Consider the following 5,000-nt stretch of genomic DNA (forward strand, 5'->3'; position numbering starts at 1 on the left):
AGTGGTTACAGCTGGGAGTCTTTCTGGGTAACTTTGTGGGTAACTTTGTCAAGGCTCTGGGTAACTTTGTCAAGTTGGTAGATGATAATTGCTAGATAACTGCATTTTCATGCCATAGATTTTCAAGCCGATGTAAGTCAAAACTGTAACTTGGCCACTCAGGAACATTCAATGCCATCTTGGTAAGCAACTCCAGTGAATATTTGGCCTTGTGTTTTAGGTTATTGTTCCACTGAAAGGTGAATTTGTCTCCCAGTGTCTGTTGGAAAGCAGACAACCAGGTTTTCCTCTAGGATTAGCCCTATTTAGTTTATTTTTATCCTTAAAAAGACTCCCTAGACCTTGTCAATGACAAGCATACCCTTAACATGATGCAGCAACCACGAAATATGAAAATATGGAGTGGTACTCGGTGATGTGTTGTGTTGGATTTGCTCCAAAACATAACACTTTGTATTCAGGACAGTTCATTTCTTTGCAGTGTTACTTTAGTGCCTTATTGCAAACAGGATGCATGTTTTTTTAAATTTTTATTCTTTACAGGCCTCCGTCTTTTCACTCTGTCATTTAGATTAGTATTGTGGAGCAATTATAATGTTGGTGAGCCATCCTCAGTCTTCTCCTACTACAGCCATTAAACTCTGTAACTGTTTTAAAGTCACCATTGGGCTCATGGTGAAATCCCTGAGCAGTTTCCTTCCTCTCCGGCAACTGAGTTAGGAAGGTGGCCTGTATCTTTGTATTGACTGTGTGTATTGATACAACACCCAAAGTGTAATTAATAACTTCATGCTGAAAGGGATATTCAATGTCTGCCTTTTTAATTTTGACCCTTCTACCAATATGTGCCCTTCTTTGCGAGGCATTGGAAAACCTCCCTGGTCTTTACAGTTGAATCTGTGTTTGAAATTGATTACTCGACTGAGGGACCTTACAGATAATTGTATGTGCTGAGTACAGAGATGAGGTAGTCCTTCAAAAAACATCTTAAACACTATTATTTCACACAAAGTGAGGCTTGCCATAACAAATGGGTTGATTACTTATTGATTCTAGACATTTCACCTTTTTATTTGTAATTAATTAGTAAACATAATTCATAACTTAACACTGTGACATTAAGCGGTATTGTGTGTAGGCCAGTGACACAAAATCTCAGTTTAATCAATTTTAAATTCAGGCTGTAAAACAACAAAACGTGGAAAAAGGAAAGGGGTGTGAATACTTATTGAAGGCACTGTAGTTAACTAGGTAAGTCATAGAGTATACATTACATTAAATAAATGATGATAGTAAGCAAAAATGTTTATGTATATAAATACTGAATACCCCTGTCATAGTAGACAGGTTGACATGTATTCCTATCTATGTGTTGTGTTACTGTGCAGGGAGTGGTTCAGGAGGGGCCAATTTGGTCCACAGGCAGTCCCAGAAGGCTGGCTGCAGAGCCGGGTCCTGGGGCCAGTCCAGGTAGGTCCTGGGGCCAGTCCAGGTAGGTCCTGGGGCCAGTCCAGGTAGGTCCTGGGGCCAGTCCAGGTAGGTCCTGGGGCCAGTCCAGGTAGGTCCTGGTCTTGACCAGCCTGGCCAGGCGGTGGTGGCCAGACAGCTGCCTAGGGGGGTATGTCCTCCAGGAAGACCAGGATAAGGATGTCTGTGTGCTCCACCAGCAGATGCCAGGTGTCCAGTCGCAGCTCCAAGGAGCACCAGTTACCGCGCAGGTAGTGACGACTCACCAGACCCTGAGCGTGGCGGCTGCCGTAGAGGCCGTCTGTGCTGTTATCCATGATTTCCTTCCCCAGCTGGAAGTCCCTACTGTGCAGACAGAGACACAGAAAGGGAGGCCCGGCAGCAGCTGCTCCATCACCCAGCGCTCGTCTCTACCACTGTATGACACAAAGGCATCATAGTGGTAGCGCCCTCTGGGGTTGGGCCTCTGCACCACCTCTTCTAGTCAACTATGTGCAATGTGGCAGAAGGCCAGCAGGTGGTCCCCAGCCAGCTGATGGGGCAGCACCACCAGTATGGAGAGGAGCAGGTCCAGGGAGGTGCAGATAAACAGGACAAAATGCACATCCAGGGAACAGTGGGCCTCCGAGTACCTGCGGAGGTTCTGGATACCATTTTCATTTTTGCATGTCATCTCCAGCTCTCCCTCAAGCCAAAATATGACCTGGACATGTTGCTGTCTCCTGGCCCAGTTGTCCAGCCAGGCATTATCACAGCTGCAGTGCAGGTGAGGACCAGAGAACTCCATAAACCTCAGGAAGGTGAGGGGCTCTGGAAAGCTGTCCAACATGCTGAACTCCTCTATAGCATGACATTTAATCACACTGAGGGACTGCAGGTCTCTGCTCAGCTCCTCCTCCAGAGTGAGGATTCTACATTCGATAAGATTCAGGCTCTCCAGTCTGGATAGATTGTGGAACATGATACCCAGAGCTGGCTGAACGATGAGGTCCACTTTCATCAGTGTCAGACACCTTAGCTGCACAAGCCTGTTCAGGTCACTCATGTCCACAAACTCTGGTGAGAAAACCAACTGGAACTCAAACTGGAACTCAAACTCTTGCAGAGAGGTGAAGTACTTTGCAGCAAAGTGAGACCCACACAGGAGATATCTGTCATGGCCTTGAGGTAGACAACTGACTGGAATAATGGTCTCCAGCAGTCTTGAAGATCACATTAGATGGAGTAGTGAGCTGAAGGACAAAGTCTTGTTTTGGGGTGCTGTCCATGGTGATGTTGAGAGTAAGGGAAGACACCAAATAGATGGGTCAGATTTCAACTTGTCTGTGACTCACTAGGAGGAGGAGGAAAGTCTAAATATATATCTAAATATATCTATATGTTATTTAGGGAGGTGAGGTGGATGAATGCTGATGTTTATGACTGGGTTATATTAAAGTGTTAGGGTTTCCAAGCTGTGTAGGGCAAAGAAACTGTTCTCTGTAATCTGAGAAATCCTGTTATCACCTAGGTATAAGAACCTCAGTTTACCATGTCCCTTAAATCCAGCCATTTCAGATGTATCAAACAGAACTGCTCTGAGGTGATGTTTGTGATGTGAAAGTAACACAAGGCAAGTCTCCTCAGCCATGAGACAAGACCCCCGGAGGGTCACAAAGGGCATTGAGCTCATATTGATATTGAAATGAACAGAATGACTCTCTCAATGTCAATGACTCTCTCCATGTCGTTTAGATTCTTCAAATAGTGGATCAAGCTCAAATCAACACTGTCCTCAACACCAGGAGAAAGGTGGATGTTGAGCACCTGAAGTCCATGACAGTTTCTCACTGCCGACGCTGAATGGTTCATCGTTTCAAGGTTCCAGAAATCAAGTTCTGTCATTGAGAGTCTCAACACTGTTTCACAAACAGACTCAAAATAAATGCTTTTCTTGTTAAAAAGAAAAGAAAAGGAACGCAGTATACTGTTACCAGACTGAAGAAGCTGTGTCCGTGGCTCATCAATGTTTGGCAAACTAAGATTTGAGATGTTTTTAAAGCATCCAAATGCTCCATTTTCTAACCGGCGAGCGTCAAGAAATGAAAAACTCACCTCTTGAAGACGATGGAAATAAGGAAGTTCAAAACAGCTCTGTTGGTGTCAGAGCAGTTCTGATGTCTCAAAATGACTCTGTTCTGATGTAAAGTGCAGGTTCGTCAACGACTGTGACATATCGACTATCCTACATATCAAGTCAGACAGTTCCTTTGTACAGCTGTAGACTGAGTGGTAGGTTGGTTAACAAATGTCCAATGAGATTGATGATTGATATTCAGAATGCTCCTCTGTCCAATGGGATGAGGCGTTGTTGGGATTAGATGTCCAATGGAATAAAGAACCGCTGTTGTTCCACTGCTGTGTCTGTTAGCTATGTTGTATCTGTGTGCATCTCCTCTTCATCTTCCTGGTCTGTTTTAACTGGAAGATACTCTGAGAGAGACTGCAGGTCGCACGCGCACACACACACACACACACACACACACACACACTTAAACACCCTTGTAGGGAGTGGCCAGCATCCCCTTAATAATCTAATCTAATCTAATCTACTCTAATTGGGCCCCCTGTGGAGCTACACTATAACTGTGTAATGGCCTGGATTAAACATGGCATGTGACACACACACACACACACGCGCACATGCACACGGCTGGCCTACCATTGGCTGATCTGACAAATACCACATAAACACACAGGGTGATACTTGATCTAATCTGATGGGAGTCATGAGGTGGAACAACAGGTCATTATTAAAACCAACACAGCACTACTTACCTTCTGGAACCAACAGACTACAGATGTTTAGCAGGCTAGTGGTTTTAGCTTTACCTAGAATCTCTCTTCCAATGTTTTTTTTGTCATTTTTAAAGATCTACAGGTTTCTTTAAAAAAAGTTCATCTTATTTGTCCTTGTTCTCATTCCCCAGGAGAGAGGAAAAAATGATCAGACTGCCAGCTATAGCATGACAGTAAAGAACAAAACTGTTATTGTGATGCTTTGAAACTAACCAACAAAAGCATTTGTTGAGGTTTCTTCTGTGTCCTTTTATACAGACAATGAGATTACTGATTTAAGGGGAGCAGGACATCCAGTCTGCACACATTCACACACACCTCCTACAGATGTTGTCAACCACAACCAGTCAGTCCCACAGCCAGGTTATCAGAATAGTCTCTACATGGTAATGAAAGGCTGTGAGAGAAAGAGAGAAGGGAAGAAGAGGGGTGAAACACTCGGCCTTCAAGATTTCAGCGTCTGTGTAAATCATTCCTTCCACTCTCCGCTGGTCCACAATTAAGGTGGCACGTGACATTCCTCTGAGTGTGTGTGTGTGTGCGGCGTGTATGTGTGTGCCTGTGTGCGTTCTCAATTCTCTCTCTCTCGGGTTTTATTGGCGGGGCTGGGAGTGTGGGCTGGCTCAGGGATACATCAACAGAGAGGTGCTGAACACTGTCTCATCATCATTATTATTACTATTCATCTTCACAAG

General features: G+C 44.4%; 1 protein-coding gene and 1 pseudogene across 7 annotated transcripts in view; both read right to left on the reverse strand.

The window, feature by feature from the left end:
• The window catches only part of LOC118964944 (cell migration-inducing and hyaluronan-binding protein), a 165,993-nt gene that overhangs the window by 96,348 nt on the left and 64,645 nt on the right, over window positions 1–5,000 (reverse strand). The window lies entirely within an intron of this gene.
• On the reverse strand, window positions 1,322–2,672 carry LOC110526992 (toll-like receptor 13; annotated as a pseudogene).

Source organism: Oncorhynchus mykiss, chromosome 6, assembly GCF_057628025.1.
Source record: "Oncorhynchus mykiss isolate SJ-2025 chromosome 6, ASM5762802v1, whole genome shotgun sequence".
In the NCBI taxonomy this organism is placed as follows: Eukaryota; Metazoa; Chordata; class Actinopteri; order Salmoniformes; family Salmonidae; genus Oncorhynchus; species Oncorhynchus mykiss.